The sequence below is a fragment of the Quercus lobata genome, chromosome 4, assembly GCF_001633185.2.
Source record: "Quercus lobata isolate SW786 chromosome 4, ValleyOak3.0 Primary Assembly, whole genome shotgun sequence".
NCBI classification, from domain to species: domain Eukaryota; kingdom Viridiplantae; phylum Streptophyta; class Magnoliopsida; order Fagales; family Fagaceae; genus Quercus; species Quercus lobata.
This window is the reverse complement of record NC_044907.1, coordinates 45315715-45338482: the sequence shown is the minus strand read 5'-3', so window position 1 is coordinate 45338482 and position 22768 is coordinate 45315715. Positions and strand designations below refer to the sequence as shown.

Sequence of the window (22768 nt, the reverse complement as noted above, 5' to 3'; positions counted from 1 at the left end):
TGTCAGTTTCAACATGTTTGACGGGATGGGAATCGTTTGGATCATAGCCTTGCTAGACGAGCAGCTTTAGCTACAAATACTGACGTTTGGATAGAGGATTTACCCAGTGATTTGGATGTTGTATTCCAATAGGATTTGTCTTAACTTTTTTAGTTTTTTAATAAAATATCGCTTATCTTTTGCTCAAAAAAAAAAAAAAAATTTCTCATACCCACATTTGATCACCTAAGTGGTCAAAGTATCCCGTGACCTTTTGGATTAGATTGATTTAATTGGGTTTCTTGAGTTGTGTCTTTTTTTTTTTCTTTTTATTTTTTTCTTTTTTTAATCCTTAAAGCTCTAATTTGATGTACCAACACCAAGTTCTTGGGATTCAGTTTTTCGGTCCCTTCTTTTCTGTAAACTATAACTCCTCAACTTCAAATTCTTTCAAAGAAGGGTTTAAAACCTATCCACTTCCCCTCTATTTTTCCCTTATCCAAACACAGAGAAATAAGTGTCCAAGTGACATCCCACCCAAACACATAACGTCCATGTAGTTGAGTTTTAAGTGTTGGCCTTTAAAAGGTGTTCAAACCCCACCTGCCCCTCCTCTACTATCTATTCATCTAAATAAATAAATAAAAGTGCTGGCTTCTAGAAATTCTATGTTAGAAAACTAGAATTTCAAGATATGATGTCATTAGGTCAAATGTTTTCACTTAGCATGAAACATTTGAACCCTAGGTTGAACACACCAAAAGATGACAAGGAGCACAAAAATCTACTAACAGCAAAGTGACTGAATTCAAATTGTACTTTTCTTATTATTATAAATATAAGATTTTGCAAAATACAAGTAGGCAGCAAATGCAACTGCACCAAGTCCAGCAAGTAACCAATAAAAATAGTCAAGATGTGCCCGATTAAGATTATCAGCAAACCAGCTATCTTTGCCATCCCCGCCAGTTGCCTCCTCAATGAAAGAGATAAGAAAGCTGCTTAAAAAATTTCCGACCCCAAAAATACTAAGATAGAGGGCGAGACCTACACTTCTTAATTCAATTGGGACCTGATCATAGAAGAATTCTTGTAGCCCGACCATGGTGAAAACATCAGCAATTCCTGACAACACATATTGAGGAAGAAGCCACCACACACTCATTGGAATAGTTACATCTAGCATATCAACCAACCCATATTCTTTAGCAGTTTTGAGCCTTTTTATATCAATTAGAGCTGCAATTACCATGCAAATGATAGATAAAAGCATCCCAGTTCCAATTCTCTGTAGCATTGTGATTCCAAAGGGTTTAGTAGTGATAGCTCTTGCCATAGGAACAAAAATGCAGTCATATACAGGAATGAAAAAGACCATGGCCAGGCCGCCAAAGAATTGTAGTGAAGCAGCTGGTATCTCAAAGCCAGGAAAAATTGTTCTATCAAGAGTAGCCCCTTGCTTGGTAAAGAAAGTTGAGGTTTGTGCAAACACATTAGCATAACCTAAGCTTGTAGCCCAAATTGGAACAAGCCTAAGAACTGCCTTTGCTTCTTCAACATCATTGACAGTACATACCTTGTCTTGCAAGGCTCTGTTAAGGAACCTGTCACATTGAGGATCCAAATCATTCTGGAAAAGGAGATTAGATCTAAAAAATGAATTAAAATTTGTTTTAGTTAAGTAAACCAAAATTATTTCAACTGAAAGAAGAGCAAGACTTATTCATTAGTTGGGAAACAGGTGGTATGATTATTTTTGTTATTAGTAATATAATAAAAGTTGTGATAGTGTTGGAGAAAACAGTCTATAAGTCTTAAGCTAATTCAATGGAGCATAGGTAAAATGAATGGTATATGTAGCAAACTAGCTTTCACAAACGGATCAAGTTGATTGGGTTCGAGTTCGGCATTGGCGGGTTTAGGTAAGATTGTGTTTAATTTAACAACGGGTCGTACTGAGTTGCAAAACCTAAAAACTCCTATCCATTCTTTTTAGGGTCAGGCCAATCTAGTTTGACTAGTTTTTTTCATATGCAAATAATAATAATAAGTAAAAATAAATTTGAACAAAATTTGTGTCTTCTTTTCAAATACTAATAAGCGAACAAATAAAGAAAACACTCATAAGTTAAAGTTAAAAATAATACACAATTTTAAGTTTACATAATCGTAAGGTTCACAAAACTAAAATCTTCAAAGCTCCAAAACAAGAAGTGAAAGAGCGAAAACATTTTTACACAGGATCAAAAGGCCAAAACAAGCTAAATTTTTTCCTTACAAAATAAAAAGAGTTGACTTGTGTGACTTACGGGTTGACCTGGACAGGAATTTCAGCAGGTGGGACTTAGATAAACCCCCCCCCCCCCCCCCCTCTTTTTTTTTTTAATTGGTACAAAAGCCTCACTCATACCGATATTTTTCTTTCGGATTCGCATGGCTTATTAAGTGCAAGTCCAATTTTACCATGTATAGTCATTACCCACAAATAAGATTCTGGATTAAATGTGTTTATTATATGTTATATTAAGGTTTTAACTGTCTCCTCCAAGTATTATCTCTTCAATAACTAAACCTCCTGGACCCTTTATATCATATTTATATAAAAAGTTTCTATTTTATTTTTTGGGACAAGAAATACCATATTAGAGAGGTAGTAAGTCTTTAAAATAAAAATGAATATTGCTCTCTTACTTGAATTGTTCAGAGCTATGCTGTGGCAGGGTTCTGCAAGCTTCCTCTTCAATAACTATTTCTGATGGTTTAGCCCGCCGATTCTTAATAGCTATAACAAACACCTGACCGATTCTCACAAATGGGCTTTTCACCTCTTTGATACTATATCTGTAAGTTCTAGTACCAAGCAAGAAGACACCTAAGGCAATGACCATCACAACACAGGGGATTCCAAATCCTAGACCCCAACTAAGGTTTTCTTGTACAAAGCTTACGACCAACATTGCCACAGAAGAACCTGCACATATTCCAAAATACCACCAATTGAAGAATGAGCTTTTGGCTCGGCATTCCACTAGATCTTCTCCATCAAACTGGTCAGCTCCAAAGGCTTGAACACAAGGCTTGTGTCCACCTTGCCCAACTGCTACTAGATATAGAGAGATGATGAATAAATTCACTTGGAGCTTAGGAGGAACCTAATCTAACTTTGTTGTTGCCCATGTAATTAGAAGTACTGATAGAAGGAAGCATAGCTGACAGAGTTAGCAAGCCTAGTCCCTGTGATTAATCACAATCTAAGTCATATATAATTAAACTAAAATATAAAATTCCTAAGTTTAAAAATTAATGCTAAAATAGTAATGTTTAATTTTGGAAGATTTCATTCTGAATGCTGATGCTCTCTTGTCATAAAACAGTGTGTTTTTGAAAGACCTTTTGTTTCCATGAAACTGTACTAATCTCTAGCTGAATTCTTGTATGCAAAGGATTCTGAGGAAGAAGACTGAGTCAACTTTGGCAATACTATCCATTTTGTTCCTTTCTCTGGTATTAGTAAAGGTTGGCAATTCATACATGGTTTGAGATTTTGTCCAGTGCATCCATATCATAAAGTGTCCAATGCACTAATGCACTGGACATAAGTCGTGTCCTTCTTACATAGCCTTTGTGGAAAAGTCAAGAACAGGAAAATAATGGTTGTCTGAGGGTTGCTACAGGAGTTATTGGAAAACAAGTGCCCATGCACTTGTGCTGCTATGAGATCTTTGCAACTTGCTAGTTTTTCTACTATGAAATTGATATTTGACTTTTCTCCCACTTTTGGCAAAGGATGCTTAAACGGAATTAGGGGGGGGGGGGGGGAGAGAGATCAGAGAGATACGCACCAGAATGTATATGCAAGAAGCAACAATAATGGTGTGGTAGCGCCCTAGATAAGAGTCAGCTACGAATCTATATATTACTAAAAGCTAAAGCATAGCGTTTAATGCTGCTGCTCTCATGTTACACCACATCAGCTGCCACGTCATTTTCTTAAAAAAAAAAAAAAAAAATTCCTTCAATTTTTAAATGGTTTTTACAATTTTCAGCCCTATAAATCCTAGCCCTATAAATGCAGCCCACTACTTATTTATTTACTCCCACTATCACCTTATAATAAATTTGTATAATTAATCCAGCCCATCTCTTATTTATTTAGTTCCACTATCAAGCCCAACCCAAAGACTTTTCAATTCAGCTTAAAGGAAAAAAAAATTAAAAATATCAAACATTCAAGCAGGTTTGAAAAAAAAAAAAAAGGGGAAACGTTTAGGGTTTTGTGTGACTAGATAGAAACGTGAGCAAAGAGATTTTGAAATATGTAACGTAGAGGGAAGCTTAAAGGGAGGGAAAAAAAAAAAAAAAAAAAAAAACGTTGAAGCCTTCACCAAATAGAAACGTGAGCAGAGAGAGAGAGAGAGTTTGAAATATGTAACGTAGAGGGAAGCTTAAAGGGAGGAAAAAAAAAAAAAAAACGCTGGAAGCCCTTCAGGTATTGTGTGAGAAAACAGAGAGTTTGAAAGCTACCACCTTCCTGCTCTACCGTTTCTCAGTAATGGCTGTCTATCTAATTTCCTTCCTCCCTTTATTCCTTTCTACACGGTTTATAAATACTGACAGAACCTCCCTGCTTTGGTTGAGGTTTCTCTACATCTCAATTCTTTTTTTTTGGGTGCAAAACTTTTATGCTCTGTTTATATTAATATGAGACCCTTTTTTTTTTCTTTTTTTTCTTTTTTTTTTTGTTTGTTTGTGTTTGTGTTTATATTAGATGAGCATCCTTGGCATGCCATTGATGTGTTTGTGAGATTGCTTGAATGTCGTTTCAATAGTGCTATAATTTTACTGCTAAAAAAACTATTTTATTTTACCTTGGTTTATTTGGAAATATCTTAGGTCTCATTGTCAATCTATAGCCAATCCAGTTAACTTGATGCTGGGTTGCTTCTGGTACTACACATGTCGTATGGATCAACTGGGAAAAACAACTGATAAAGATGATTAAATTGATGCAGATTTAACTGATAGAACTTCTCCTTGAAAATTTGTGTTTTCTATGTTGGCTGTGATTTTGCAAAGTATGATGTGCATATTTTCAATGTGATTTAGAGAATGGGTTGTCTATGGGGCATCCTCTTGAAAGAGTTAATAAAAAAATTGGAGATTGTATGTTTTTTTTTCAATGCTACATTTGGTCAAGTAGGTGGTTGATTTTTATAATTAGAGCCACCGAGGTTTATTTATCTTAGTTTTCCGTGATGAATTTGCATCAACAGTGTATATGAAATAAGTTTAGCGCCTTGCTTTCAAGTATAAACTCACTAGATATTTATTCACTTCACTATATTTGATTTAACCCCCTTACAGAATTTCGCAACAACTAATCTAAAGAACAAACGACAAAGAAAAGAGGGATGCCATAGACACAAAGAACCAAGCTGACTCTGTTTGGTACCAAACTGAGAAGCAACTAATTAGAGCATTAATATTGGTATATTTTCTGACCATGCATGCATACTTAGATCTAAGCTTGCTCAGCTTTATAGGGAGTAGAGCACATGGCTATATGCTATCTAATAATTATTAATGCTCTCTACGAATTTGATTTGATAGCAAGATTGTGTTTCTCTTGAATATTCCTAAATTCATATGAAAAGTATGTTTCCTATCAAAGCTTTATGTAAAGCTGCTGGATTTTACAACTCGTGTCTTTATTCCCATTAAATTGTCTAGGCGTTTTTAATATGTTTGTTCAAGCTTTCAACAAGTTATTTGTTACAAGTTTTTTTTTTTTTTTAATATTTTTAATATTATTATTTTTGTTCTTTTAATTGAGTCCCTTTAGTAGTAGCAAGTCTTCTCAGAGTTTTTTACTCTAGATGAGTCTGTATTGGGATGTTTAATTTGTCACAAAGTGGCCAAGGGGGAGTTTGTTAGATTTTTAGTGTTGAACAATTCCATAAGATTTGTTTGTAATGATGAATTTCAAGTTTATTGATGTTTTAACACAAAAATTTAGAAACTCACTAGATATGTGCTCAAGACTCGACTCACATTGTGCTTCAAGTACTCTTGAGATAAAGTAAGGGAATAGTAACAAATAGAAAAAAGAGAAGCCCTTAAGCTATAAAATTAAAATTAAAGATTAAGAAATAAAAGATTTTTTTAGAATTTTTAATTTTCTTTATAAAATACAAATTAGCATTTAAACAAGAAAAATAATTTTCTGCCAATAATGGCTATAGTAATAGGACTATAAAATATCTAAGAAGTACAATGCACAAATAAAAAAAATGAGCCTTGATTTACTTGGAGTTTGGTGACGCAATCTCTTATAATTCTATAGTTGCATTTGTTATATAAAACCACAAATTAGTTTAATTCTATAATTCATTAGTTTTTGGAGTTTGATTACTTGATTTTCTTCCTTTTTTTTTTTTTTTTTGGAGATGAATTTTACTAAATCAAGTTTTGGACCTGATTTTTTCAGGGAGAAAAAAAATGAAATCTATCACCTTACATAAATATTAATAAATTTTGAATTAAGATTGTGAGTTGCTTTCATTTGAGGTCAGACTTTTGGAAATTTTAGGCACCTAGATTTGGTAGATCCAAATTTCGCTACTAAAGTTGAAAAATTTTTTTTCTTCATTTGGAAAGGTTGGGGAGGGGGGCATTCATGTTGAGATGAATTTTCTCAATAGTGGTATACTGGAGTTTAAGTGGTTGTTAGGAGTGGGTATGGCCGGATTTTAGGGAGTCATTGGATGTCAAGTATGTGAGTTTCTATTGTATTTTAGACTAAATACAAGTATATGGTGAATTAGGGAGAAATTTTATTAAACAGATAAAATTGAGCATGGAAGCCCAATATAGTGAAGTGAATGAAAGTTAACACTTGTGGCTTTAATTTAAATCAAGTTTTGGACTTGATTTTTTCAGGGAAAAAAAAATGAAATTTAGGCACCTAGGTTTGGTAGATCCAAATTTTGCTACTAAAGTTGAATTTTTTTTTTTTTTTTTTTTTAATAATTTGGAAAGGTTGGGGAGGGGGGCATTCATGTTGAGATGAATTTTCTTTGATATTTAGGTAGCTTGGATCTCAGTTGGATAATATTATTGTTTCAAGTATATTACAAAGTGTTGTATCATAGTGCTATAATAGTGTGATAATCATGTAGTGCAAAATCAGGCAATATTGTAGTAGCTGGAGAAAATTTCCCAATACAGCATTTATACCTGTAAGCTTTCAATCGAGCCATTGTCTCTTGCCACAAACTGTGATACAAAAGTCACATCATCACCTTCCATAATATCCCATATGCCTTTTGGGATATGATTTTGTAGATTCTCTTTTGTAACACACAATAAATAACCAAAGTACATCAGCCATGTGCGCCTTTGTTCCACAAGTGTCATTGATAGATCCAGAGCTATTACCACTATGGAGGCAGAGGTAGCAATCTATTTGGATAAAAAACAAATATGTGAGCGGTCAGAGCTTGATACAGTTGCATATAGTCAGAACATATTACTTCTACTTTTCTACAATGTATTGTTTAATGAGTTGCTTTGCTGGGAAATTCCATTGTTGCTCGAATAGTTTGTGTAACCAAAGAAAATAACCAAAAAAAATAGGACATTGTTGAATGAATTGTTTTGCTGGGAAATTCCATTGTAAATAAAGTTGGAATCTTTCTTCAAATATGTCTAACACTCAATTATAAATAAAATGAAAAGACTATACTAAAATATTTTTATATTATCTTTTGGTATGCTTGAATAATTTTATATTATCTTTTGGTTGTGTAGGGTGTTTAGTTCAAAAATTGGATTGTTTCTTCAAGTATTTGTAATTTTTAATTATAAATAAAATGAAAAGGCTATGCTAAAATATTTTTTATATTTTCTTTTGGTCCTGTAGGTTGTTCATATTTTATACCAGTTGATTACGGATTATCTATTAAACTGCAAGTTCAACAGCTGGATTGTTTCGTACAGTATGTCCAAATCTCAATTAATGAAAAGGCTATTATAGAATTGAGATTGTATTATCTTTTGGTGTGCTAAACTAATTTTTATATTATCTTTTGGTTTGTACCAAATTATAATGGATTATGTTGGGGGAATTTTATAAATAACAAATTTTCCAAATACTTTAGAACCACATGATATTCAAATTTTGAGATAACCGCCAGATGAGATTGTAAAATAATTTAGTAAAAATTCCAAATTCTTTAGAATCACATGATGTTCAGATTTTGAAATAACTGTCAGACGAGATTGTAATATGTTTAGAGATTAGATATTTTCTATTGAAAAACATGAATGGTGCAAAAATATCACATAAAAGTTCTTGGTGTTGAATGATGTGGACACCTGTCATCATTCTTATTACTATTTTAATCACCAATTGCTCACAACTTACCTGTTAATTTACACGTTTTTAAGCTGAATTGTTTCTTCAAGTATTTGTAACTTTTAATTATAAATAAAATGAAAAGGCTATGCTAAAATATTTTTTTAACTTTTTATTTGGTTGTGTAAGTTGTACATTTTCCCTAGCAATTGATTACGGAATATCTATTAAGTTGCAAGTTGAACAGCTATAAAATGAAAAGGCTATGCTAAATTATTATTATTATTATTATTTTTTTCAGTTGTGTAGGTGGTTCATATTTTGTACCAGTTGATTACGGATTATCTATTAAATCGCAAGTTCAACAGCTGGAATGTTTCGTAAAGTATGTCCGACTCTCAATTAATGAAAAGGCTATTATAAAATTGAGATTATATTATCTTTTCGTGTGCTAAAATAATTTTTATATTATCTTTTGGTTTCTACCAAATCATAATGGATTACCTATTAAATTACAAGTTCACACAAGCTGGAATATTTCTTCACGTCTCTCTAAAATGAAATGCTTAGCTAAAATATTCCTCATATTATTGCTAAGGTGTTCATGTTATCCACCAGTTATTTCAAATGATCTTTTACTATAATGATGGTTAGTAAATGATGGTTGGTAGGTACTATGGAGTCAAGTCAGCAGCTATGGTGTCTATCTTTCAATATGAAATTTTACTGAATTACATTCCCATAATACAAAAGAATATAAAACCCAGAAAAGTTGGGAAAATGGGGAAATTTTATAAATAAAATATGTTTCAAATACTTTAGAACCACATGATATTCAAATTTTGAGATAACTGTCAGATGAGATTGTAAAATAATTCAGTAAAAATTCCTAATTTTTTAGAACTATATGATGTTCAGATTTTGAGATAACCGTCAGATGAGATTGTAATATGTTGAGAGATTAGATATTTTCTATTGAAAAATATGACTGGTGCAAAAATATCTCATAATTTTTTTTAATGTTTTGCAGCCACAATGCTTAATATTTTATTTTTATTTACATTTTCAATGCAATTGCACAAAGGAGGAATCTCCAAATAGTCTTAGAAAAATGCCCTTCATGTTACATGTGTAAACTTACTTACCAACCATGAAGACACTATAAATAGATGACAGCAAAATGAATGCACCCCAAAAAATAAGGCTAAAATATTTTTTATATTATCTTTTGGTTGTGTAGGTTGTTCATATTTTGTAGCAATTGATTACGGATTTTCTATTAAATGTTCAAAAGCTGGATTGTTTCGTCAAGTATGTCCAATTCTCAATTATAAATAAAATGAAAAGGCTATGGTAAAATATTTGTATATTCTATTTTGGTATGCTAAAATCATTTTTATATTATTTTTTTATTGTGTAGGCTGTTTATATTGTCTACCAAATTATTGCGGATTATCTATCAAATTGCAAGTTCAAAAGTTGGAAGTTTTTTTTTCAGGTATGTCCAAATGTCAATTGTAACTAAAATGAAATGTTTTTTCTAAAATTGTCGTCATATTATTTTTGGTAGTGTAGGTTGTTCATATTATCCACCATTTATTTGAAATTATTTTTTACTATATTGACAGTTAGTAACTGATGGTTTGTAGGTACTATGAAGTCTTCTTATTGTGCATGATTGAGAAGAAGGATGATTACATGTAACATGCAAAATGTGCTCAATTGACTTGGGAATGTACAAATTAGCCAACCGAGTTTGGTAGAAATTATGTTTCCAAATTAAAAGCATAATACAATAAAAATTCCTCATCCTATTTATAATACTAATCTCTATCTTTAAAGGAATAGATCTTTTTTTATTATTAATATTTATTTAAAAACACTTGAAACAACTTAATTACAGTCCTCTAAAGTTTTCACCTAACATGACACTAACTTCAAATTTATAAAATTCTTTATATCTAATTTTAAATTAATTAAATTTTACTAACTTGGAAAGATGGATGATCAGCTCTCCATTGACTACAAGGCCAACTATAGTTGTATCCTTTCCACATCTAATTCCAAGACAATACCTTCTATCATCATGAATCCTACAATATATTGTTTATACATATATAATACAACTTAAGTAGTAATACATTCAAAAATATTTCAAATAATAACACGATCATAAAAAAAATTAACCACGCGCAACGCGCGGGTCCGCGACTAGTGCTCCTAAAAGCGGAAGCAACGATGCAGTTCCGAACCAAGTGTTGATGTTCACGGCTGCAGTGGCCGTTGATTGCCCCAGCTGCTCAGTCAGTCAAGAATTTATTTATTTATTTATTATTATTATTATTTTAAGAACTAGGTTTAGAGCTATACTTGTTACCTAGGGAATTGATGGGTGGGGTTCACAGGCAGATTGCGACGATCAGCAAAAACCACCGATGGATCAGTGATGTGGACTTGTCGGCGTGGATGGGAATTTCATGGTTGGGGTTGCCAGTCGTGGATTGGGGGAGGGGATTTCACGGTTGGACTATAGCACTAGGGTTTCACGGTTGATAGTCACGCCTTCAAATGACATCATAAAGATAAATTAAACGCCATATTGATCATGTCAATTAAAATAAACCATAAAATGATATTTAAAGACAAGTGTAAGAAACTGTAAATACACTAAAAATATCATAAATTTTAACTATGTAATGATCAAATTTTCATATATAGTCACAAACTTTATAAAATCACTCCACACTATATGTAAGTTTGACAAGATAAGTTCTGCTAAATAACAAAGAATCATAATATTCTGTATGCAAAGTTATCATGACAGATTTTCACTTTCATAAGAAGCTTAAATTTGAAAAACCAATCATGATCTCCACGTAAACATTCAGCCAATGCCAAATGCAAAAGGAATAATTTTCCATAGAAAGTCATCTATATTCGAAAACTATGCCATCCTAAAGCCATCCAGCCCAAACAATGGTAAAAGCTATTTCAATGATAGGCTTCAATACCATATGCTATGACCCACACATGAGATACATGGCATAAAACTTAACATTATTCTATGCCTCTTAAAACTTTGTTTGTTGACGTTGGCTAAAAGGCCAGATTTTGATGGCATAGTTAATTTAGCCAAAAGGTCCAAGCACAAAAGAATATGCAATGCAAATACTTTATATCGTTAAATCCATATGTGCATTGGAAATTTAGCCAAATCATAAAAAACCATATGAATGAAAAAATTACTAAACAACATATAGCATGAAGGAGGCTCTGATACCAAATGTAAGATAAATTTAGAGTTATAGAATAAAATAAACATACCTCTAGTCATAGTTGTTTAAGTCTTTAAAGAGAAGAAGACTCACTATATGATGATAGCGTATATAAAAGGGTCTTCTAGTCTATGGCCTTTACCTCACACATATCATTTTGATGGAAACACAGGCTATATATATAGGCTAGACTAGAGATCCTTTTAGATGAAGATTTTCATAACTCTCCTTCCATCAAGGAGCTTAAAAACTGTAACTTCGTGATGTTTTATTAACCAAAGATGTTATACCAATTGAGAGTTACTAAAGGATGTTACACCTAACATGTAACTTTCACAAATAGGAAATTTAAGACATGAAATAAGAAACTTAAGGCATGAGTTTCATCTTCACTCAAATGTGGGCCACATAAAATTCTCTTGAAGGAAATATAATCCTACATAAAAACATAATAATAATTAAATTAAAAAAAAAAATCTGGTTGTTACTGTGATCCTGCCCTTGAGCCACCTGCCTCTCCATAGAGACTTGAGTATTCTAACATCTAAGTCTATAAGCTACTTGGATAAAGTTTCATCCCATTCATGAATGCACAGGTCTATATTAATACATAAACACTCACAATATTAGTTAAAACCACCATATAACACCATGCAAGCCACCCGTTTGCTCCAATACAACATACCACCACAAAACTAATTTCTAACATCACAAGTATAGAGTTTTACAAGTGTTTAAGTCAAATAAAATACTATTTATCACATTTAATCAACAATACTCATTCACATTTGCAAAAAATGAAAAAGACTCCTAATATTAGTTTAAACCACATTATAACACCATGCAAACCACCTGCTTGCTCCAACACAACAACCCATCACAAAAACAATTTCCAACATCACAAGTATAGAGTTTTACAAGTATTTAAATCAAATAAAATACTATTTATCACATTTAATCAACAATAGTCATTCACATTTGCAAAAATGGAAAAGACTCTTAATATTAGTTTAAACCACCTTATAACACCATGCAAGCCACCCGCTTGCTCCAACACAACAACCCACCATAAACTAATTTCCAACATCACAAGTATAGAGTTTTACAAGTATTTAAATCAAATAAAATATTATTCATTACATCTAATCAAAAATACTCATTCACATTTGCAAGAAATAAAAAACACTCTCAATATGTATTTAAGCCATCTTATAACACCACGCAAGCCACCGGCTTGCTCCAACCATTGTTATTAATACCATTCTATTCCGGTTGGAACGGCCGGAATTTTTCATACCGATAGGCAAACTAGTACCAAAATACCCCATGTTCCATCTCTGGTCAGACTTCGGGCCATTTCGGACAATTTCGGGCGAGATGTAAATTTCGGCCGGTACAGGATTTAGCCTGTTATTAAAATTTTTTTAAAAAAAAAAGTAAAGGTCCAAACAACGCCGGCCTGCCATTTGCCTACAGTGTCCCAACCCACTTCTTTATCTTCTTCTTCTCCATTTTGTATCCACTGGTTAGTGGACTAGTCTTTTGTTCTTTTATTTTCTATTGTCTTGAGTGTCTTGGTGTCTTCTAGAGTCTTTTATTGATTTCAAATTTCAACTTTTCTGAGCCCATCACGTGAGTGACTTTGGAAATGACAAAAAAGTTAAAAAATTCAAAACCAAATGTCAATCAGAGGTATTATTTTTATTTTCCTCATTGCGTACAATGGTTTATAACTTTATATTAATATTAATTTATTTTTTTAAAAAAATATTATTATTAGAAAAATGTTATGTTGATAATATTTTCACAATACTTACACAATAAATTGTAAATAATAGGTTGTATATGTGTGTGTTCATATACATATATATATATATATATATATATTTAGGAACCCCGAAACGCCTTGAAATGGTATGCCGAAATAGGCCGATACCGAAATATTCCATTCTACTAGACAAACCGAAACGGGGTCCGAAACGGAATTAATAATATTGGCTCCAACACAACAACCCACCACAAATCCAATTTCCAACATCACAAGTATAGAGTTTTATAAGTTTTTAACTAAAATTTACTTACTTTGCTCAAGCTAAGTTTACAACTTTCTAAAAAATCCAAAGTTAACTTGTGTTCTTCACCTTGTTCCTCACAATTTCTTCAGCCACAAAAGAGAAAGAGGGCTGGAGATAAAAGAAAATAACTTTTAGTTAGCTTTAGTCCACATACAAAAGAAAAAAAAAAGACCCATGAATAATCTTACATTTATGATTATATATTACCAGTGTCGAGTTCTTGTTCATAACAACATTTGAGATCACTTCACTTGTGTTTGTTTCAAAACAAAGTGTTGGGTTTGGCTCTCTCTAAAGACTAAACTCAAAAGTAGTTAACAAAATTGGGACCTCCAAAATATTAACACATAAGCCATCTATGCTATAAATGAAGATATGCATATATTGAAAAGCACTGTTAGGTCTTCTTTATCTCCACACTAGAAACAACAAGAATGCATTGATAGTCCTTGATATCCCTTAGTAGACTCAAAGTGTTTCATAATTATTCATCAAGCCAAAGCTGTGGACAAGAAACCATGATATCCAATGTACCACAGGCCAAATAGGGTAAATTTATCAAGGTACCTCGACCCTTGAAATCCTGAATTTAGATTGACCTTTCCCTAAATAACAAGTTGTGACATCTTGTCACTAAAGCAAAGATAAGCAGAAAGTAATACAAAACCAAAACAACAGTAAAGAAGACATGTATACGGTATCAACTGTTGAAAACAAGAACAACATGTAGCAAAGGTTAAGAACCTTCTTAAAAAAATAAAGAATTTTTGACAAACTCTCAAAAATTACAAATACAGATAACAACCCACAAGTTGTACAATCAAAAAGTACAGTCAACACCAAGTAAGTCATCAATTGCAGACTCACAATAAAATTCAGCACAAACCCATGTCACATAATATTAAAAAACTTTTTGTTTTTGTTTTGTTTTGTTTTTTTGTTTAGAAAAACAAAAAATATAGAAAGAAAAAAAAATACGCACTGGGATTGCACTACTGGTAAAACTTGTCAATGTCTGCGACATTGAAACCCAGAAAATAAATAAAAAATTCATAAACAAAATAGAAATTAGAGAAAGACCCATGAAGAATAGAGTGTACCAAGAGTGAGGTTCACAATAAGTAAGGCTGGGTTCGTCGATGTGAAGGGAGGCAAAGAGACGTCGGCGTGAAGGGATGCCGACACGAAGGGAGGCAAAGGGTTGTTGGAGCTCGAGGAAGGCGAAGGGTTAAAGCTCGGGGAAGGCAAAGGGTTGGAGCTCGGAAGGCGAAGGGTCAGAGCTCGAAAGGGAAAAGGACGATTGGCGACAGTTGCATTCTTCAAATCGGTGATGGTGGGTATTTTTTTGGTTTGGGAAAACTCTTTTTTTTTTTTTTTTTTAAATTGAAATGGTAGAGTTAGCTGGGTAATGAAATGGGGCTATTTATAGTGAAGTCTTTAGCGATGAATTGTTCCGTTGCTATTGCTTTGTCTTCGTCGCAAAAGGGGGAAGTGAAAAAAAAAGGGTTTATATTCACATCTTTAGCAATGAAGTAGTTCCATCACCAATGCCCATTTCTTCATCGCAAAAGGTATGGTTTTTATGTCTTTAGTGACCAAGGTCCATTTTGTCACTAAAGAACCCAAACTTTGTTAAGACTTTTAGTGACGAAATTCCTATTTCGTCGCTAAAGCATACTATTAGTGACGAATTTTAATTTTGTCGCTACAACAATGAAATGAAAACTTGTGACAAAATATTTTGTCACTAAAAATTTCAACTTTTAGCAACCAAATAATTCGTCGCTATAGATTAATTAAGTTCGAGCCAAAGTTTCCTTCATTGGTGCCCATTTTTCAGATCACAAATTTTTGTTGCTAAATGTTATAATTTTTTTCCATTATTGGTGATGAAATTCATATTTCGTCACTAAATCTGTATTTTTAGCAATGAAAAATATTTCCTCACTAATTTTCGTGCTAAAAATACATTTTTTTGTAGTGCTCCATGATTGTTCTTTGGATCAAACCCAAAATTGAGTTCTACACTTCTACTTTATTTTTTAAAAATACAACTTGATGTTAAAGTACAATACACATAGATAACTTGTATATATATGTCATCTGGGTTAGATAAAAGAAACAATAGTCATGTAGTGTCCTTAATATATGTCATTTGGGTTTGATAAAAGCTGAAAATTAGCTGCACTATCTAATACTCACCACCACCGGAGGGGAGAAACACCAAATTACTGTCTCTCATCATCAACTCAAAAAACTTTCCAATCCGATAGTGGAGATCAAACCAAATCAATGGTGGAGATCAAATCCATAAAATCAACCCAACCACCACCAATCGCCGCACCCACAACCATTGCAACCCATAAAATTCAGCCCACAACCACAAACACACACACACACAAACCACAGCATAAACCTGAAAAACTACCATCACTAGCCACCATACCCATAACCCATAAAGTTCAGCCACTGCAAGCCATAAACTTCAGCCCACAACCACCAAAAAAAAACCCACAGCAACAACCCATAAAACTACTACCACAACAACCATCGGCACAACCCATTTTGGGGCATAGAGAGAGCGAGAGACCCGTGTGGCTATGTGTGGAGGAAAGTGAAGGAAACAAAAAAAAAAAAAAAAAAAAAAAAAAAAAAAAAAGGTTTCGGGGTTTGGGTCCTTGGGAGGCAACGTCCAAGACTTTTCAAAACTAATCAATTTGGTCTCTAAAGACAATTCATTTCCTAAAACAGTTGAGAAAAAATAACTAACTATTTAAGGACTAAGTTGGCTTTAGGGACCAAATTGGGTAGTTTTGAAAATCCTTGGACCTAGTTGATGTTAGCCCAAACTTCAGGATATGTTAGTGGAATTTACCCAATTCAATTTTTATTAAAATCTAGTTCTTCCATGTATTTTTTATTTGGAAAAGCCATGTCAACAATTTTTATCAGGGCACAAAGTATGTTTAACTCGATTTTAATGATATTGAGTTCTACACAAAACTCGATTCTATTAAAACCAAGTTTCAAAATAGGTGCATTTTGTTAGATAGTTTTAAAAAAGATGCATTTTATTGCATATTTTGAGAATTTAATTTATAAATGGATAAAGTAATTTGACCATATTTTTTAGGCAATGTTTTAGTGGGAGTTAAAGATATATTTTTACCGGATTGTCCTTTAGTTTTGTCTCTACATAAACATAAGGGTGTAAGGGCATTTTTTTAACCAAAAAAATGAGGATCCCAAACAAATGAAGCCCCTTAAATAATAGTATAGATAAAGCCCACATTTAGTTCCTTCCCCTTCCCCACCTTCTATTCTACGGTTTCACACTTATTTCATAGCCTTTCTCGTTTCTAACGGTAGCCTCTCTGTCTCCCTTCCTTCCTGTCTTCCTCTCCTCACAATATATAAATACTGATAGAACCTGAATGATTCAGTTGAGGTATCTCTAAATCCCAGTTTATTTTGTGTTCTATTCTATTCTTTTTTTTTTTTTTTTTAATATCATTTTTCTTTAGGGTGTTGAATTATTTTTTGTGGATTTTTTAATTGAAGCAATACCTCTTTTGAGTTTGTTCATTTTGAGTTTTTGGATTGGGTCTTATCCTGTGAAAAATTTCTACTTATTGTTGGGTATGGTAAATAGCAGATGAAGTGCATCTGTTTTTGGTAAAAAAAATCAAAGCTGGAAGAGGAAAGCATGGTGGAGAAAAGAAATTGGATTGCTTTTATCCATGACTGATTAAAAGATGGAACAAATATGGAGGTGATAAATATGTTCACAACCTGTATAATTTTGACCAAGTTAATTTCCTCTCAAATGTTTTTTTTTTTTTTTCCTTTTATGATTTGATAGATAATAGTAACTCAGTAAAGATTGGTATATTGTTGAGTTTGTGTTGATTGGTATATTGCTTATTGCTATTTTTTTAATGAGAAAGGGGCTACTCTTTGTTGTTTGAAAATTTTTTTTGTGGTTTTATATTTCCAAAAGTGATCTACTTATAGATTCCCACTCAATCCTCTACTTAGTTGATCTTATATTTTCCCTTGTATTGATTGGTTCCTGTGATTTATTTAATATTATTATAGAGTGAATTGGGAAATTGAACCTTTACTTAGCAATAGTTGGATTTGAAATAAACTCATTCTATTTTGTAGAATAGATTAGGTGATTACGATGGTTGTTATTACTCATTAGGATGTTATTATCTCATTAGCCAATTGTTTCAGCTATTTTAATTCTAATTAGTTTGCTATTTGAATTATTTTCAATTGGATGTAATCCATATCATGGCTGTATTTTATACGAACAAGTGTAGAAATAAAGATCATTAGAAAAATTAAACCAACACTACCTCTTTTCTCTCGTTGAGGAGATTAGTCATCTCAATTAACTAAAATCCTCTATTCTTTTCAGTTGCTAAGGAAATTTTGCATGCAAGTTACTCATATGTAGTCAACAGATAATTTTGATGAAGGAGGTATAATACTTTGTCCTAATTTACTGTTGGCATATGATATAACACATAAAGTTGTTAATCTAAGCATTTTTTATGTCCTCTTTTTTTGTGTCTTCATCATTATTGTAGCTGATGATGTTTATTACAAAGCTAGTACACTTTTTCTTTGTGTTTTCATTGGTGGATAGGATTTTCTTTTTTGTGAATTTATGGTTTTCATTTGGTAAAAGTTTGGGTTTTAATTATTACCAAAACTAGTCGCAGACCCGCGCGTTATGCATGATAAATTTGTTTATGATAGTGTTATTATTATAGATTATTAATTATTAATATTTTTCTATGTATTGCTACTCAAGCTACATTATATATGTTTGACCAATATATTGCATAATTCATGGTGATTGGAGGTTTTGGTGATGGAATTAATTTTTTATTATTAAAGATTTGTATTTGGAATAGAATGAGGAAATTTTATTGTAGATTTTTATTTTGGAAACAAAATTTCTACCATACTTGGTTGGCTAATTTGTACATTTCCAAGTGAGCACACTTTGCATGTTGTAACATGTAATTCTTCATTTCCATAAGGGTAAGGGCATTCATGATCCCAATAACCCACTCCATTTTTCTTGCATGCACGGTTTTTTGGAATGCGAAATGTGTTTGTTCCAAAATTTGTATGCCAAAGGATTTGTCAATAGTTTTGCAGCAATTGTTTTCCATCTGTTTGGTTTAGAATTAATTACAATATTGGATCCATGAAATCAAAGTTTTTTTTCTTTCAAAAATATAATAATGACCCTAGAACAATGCACAACTTCATTGGATAAAGTTAATAAAAAGAGGAAATATAGGACTACAATATCTTGTGGCACAATTTTGTACGCAGAAGATTGTGATTAGTAGAAAAAAAGTAGTTCATGTGAAAGTAATAGACATCAGTTGTGAATTCAAAATTGTGTACCTCATTTTGATGTTGCCTAAAAATTTTGGCGATTATCTTCCAACATTGGAAAATATCTCGAATAATTATTATGTAGGTAATTCATGTTGTATGCTCATTTTCATGATTGTGTAGTGAGTATTTTAATGATATTTTTGGTTTGTATTTTTGAAGTTGTTTAGGATTGTAATTTATAGTGCTTTGCTTGTTTTATGGATGAGTGATTGTTTAAGTTATTAGCAATTATTTATTTATTTATTTATTTTTTTTTTTAAGAATAGAAGCTTTTCATATACCCTCCACTATAAAGCTTAAATCTTATAGTATTGAATATATATTTCAATTGTAACTTACGTTTAATATTCTCCTCCATAAAGTGTACCATTATTGAGATGTCTTGATTTGAATTGACTTGTGCTACATAATTTTGATCCGCCAACCTAACAATTTCTTAAACAATTTTATTGAGTTTTCATTAGCAATCACATATTTCATGTGTCTGAATGATCAGCAAATGATGAGGGTAGCAAATAATTATCATGTGTCAGTTACTTTCATTAATGGTAAAATAACAGTTGTGGAGCAACCGAATAGTTCTATATCTTTTGCATAACAGAGTAGTAAATTTTAGATTGAACATGTAACCTATTCAATAAATAGCTATGATTTTATCTTAACAAACTGGTGCCATACACCCACATCCTTGTTTTCTATTCTTTTAAGCAGTGTAGAGAAGGTGAGAAGTTAATATGACTCCAAAATATTCTATTTCTAATGGCTAATGCTATCATTTATCTTACCTCCAACTGTGGGTCCAAAATATTCTATTCCTAGGTAGTCGGCCCATTAAGATTTTATTCAACACCTATTTCAATATCCACACCCACAACAATACCAACATTCCAAATCTAGATCACATCTTGAATTGAGCAAACGAAAAATGAACAATAGAAAAAAAAAGTGACAATATCAAAATAAGAACAAATCATTGAGAGCAAAACATTACTCATTTTAGTGTCACCAATGTTAATCACATTAGCACATTGATGATTAAACGTACACTAGTTCCAAAGTGGAATAGTTTGATCACTACTGTTGGAATAAACCATGTCTAATCCTGATGATGCCGAAAATCATCAGTAAGCCACATGATATGGTACTGGTCAAAGACCCTCCGAAAGTCAAGTTAGACAAATTTTCACAACTCAAAAGTGCCAGAGCTAGGGTAAATTATGTGTACTTTAGTTTGTAAAGGTCTTGGGGTTTTTATAGTAGCATAGAGCTTATATTCGTTCCTTGGCTTAGAAGACCTTTCCTTGTAGGAGAGATTTTCTTTTATTTGCATATCTTACGGGATCCTTTCATTGCGGAACTCTCCAAATTGGAGGTAAATGTGTGGTGCAAGATATTTCCTTTTTAAATTTCTTGAGGATTACTTAAATTGCGTGGAGGTCACATGACCTTGTCACCATCCACGTTTATCCGTCACCTTGAGGACCGTCCTACACCGTGCAAATGTCACGTGGCCCTATCACCATCTAGATTGTACCCATCCATCTTCTTTTTGTCTTGTAGAAAGAATCCGTCCTCATCCATGTACTCCTCATCACATTCCATCCTGATGTAAAACACGAAGGTACCATCACTTATGTTTGATCCAGTAAAATGAGACCATCCATGTTTATTGAAGCACAACAATAATGGGATTTGGAATGATTATATCACTTTGCCTGAAATGGTGAAAGAGAACTACATTATTTTATTGGATGTCTGCTATAGGTTGCTTCCCTTCCATCCCCCTAAAAAAAAAGAGGGTTTTGATGCATCCTCACTCTCTCTTTTCTTTTTCATTGTTACAAACTTGCAGTTGACAGAAATGGTTTATGGGTATTGCTCAAAGCTTCTGAAAAGCTCGATGCTTTACCAGGTCAAGCCTCTTTTAACATTTAAAAGAAACCTAAATCTTATTTGTTAAAGCTCATTTTATAATTAATTTTTTCCTTTTCTTCTAATTAACCCCATAAACCACCCTATCTTAGATACGTTGTTATTGTCCAGAAAGTTGCTTCGTCTTCTTTCTGCACAATTTGTTAGATTTCTACAACCTTGCAATTGTGTTGACAATACAAGCTTTAAATTCTTTTACAATTCCAAGCCCTTAAAATTATCATTTATCCCATCCTTAGCAATCAAATTAGATATTATAGAAAATTCCTTGGCTTCATGTGCAATCTTCTTCTTCTTCTCCTTCTTCTCCTGAATGTAGGGAACCTTTTTAAAGAGGAGCCTTTTAAACTCGCCTTCTGGTGCAATCTTCTTAACTAAAACATCTAGTTTTAATAACTTCAATAGTTTCGCCCGTTGGAGCTGTTCACAGAATAATCTAAGTGCCAAAATATCAGCCAATTCATGCTCCATTTTAATCTCAAACCAAGCCTGCCTCCTTGCACCTTTACAAACCTCCTTAGCGACATTTTTACACGGCATTTTGCTACCTATGAAACTATTATAATCAGCCTTAAATAATAATAATAATAATAATAATAATAATAATAATAATAATAATAATAATAATAATAATTGTTAGCTCTAAAGAGGCTATTTTGTAAAAGCCCTAGCAAACCTTTAATTCACTAACCATGCAAGATACCTTTTCTTTCATGTTAGACCCATCAAGTTAAATGTCATTAAAGTCCCATTGCATACTTGTAGGCAGTATCACTAAATAAGTCCACGCTCTCCTATGTTTGGACAAAGTAGCCAAGGGAACTGTGTGGGTCCAAATACCAAGGAAATGGTAAGTGATCGGCACAATTAATTTATCGGATATGAGCTAATAGTTTAGAGAATTCTCATCAGCTGTTCTATAAAAAATGTCATTTTGACACATCAAAAGCCTACTTTACTATTTTATCACATCATTTTACAACATCCTATTTATCAGATGTTTTATTCTTCAATCTCATACATTAAAATAATATATACATTACATTAAAATATCATTAAAAAAAAAATTCAAACGGTAATATACTGCACAGGTCCCCACCACCACTGCCCATAGCACACCACCACCACCACTGCCCATAGTAGCCCACAGCCGACAACCATAACCAAAATCCAAAATCAACAAACCAACCCACTACCACCAACCACCATAGCTTAAATCCAAAATCAACCAAAACCCAAAATTAGCCCACACCCACCGCTATAACCCACCAACATTAGTCATCACAACTCATGAAAATCAGCCCACCCACCGCCATAACCCACCAGTATCAACCCATTAAAACCCATGAAACTCAACCCACATCCACCAAAAAAAAAAAAAAACCAAGGCGATCTGATCTGAGAGTGTGAGATGGACGGTGCTGCATGGTGGACACCGATCTGCCCATCCGAACCCACCCACCACCGATCTGTCCATCCGAAGCCACCCATTGCCCAACCCACCATCAAACCACAGCCAAAAAAAAAAAAAAAAAAAAAAACAAAAAACAAAAAACAAAAGAAAACCACAACTAGAGAGAGATCGGCGTGGAAGTGATGTTTTGGCGTTGGCGTCGGCATGGAATTTGATGCGTCGGCGTCGGTGTCGACATTGGTAATGGCATGGAAGGGAACTGATGGAAAGGAAGAAAATATGAGGGGATGAGAAAATATGAGAGAACTGA

At 32.8% G+C, this 22768-nt stretch overlaps 1 pseudogene; it reads right to left on the bottom strand.

The window, feature by feature from the left end:
• Positions 1-787: 787 nt before the first annotated feature.
• On the bottom strand, positions 788-21584 carry LOC115985291 (annotated as a pseudogene).
• Between the last annotated feature and the right edge of the window lie 1184 nt (positions 21585-22768).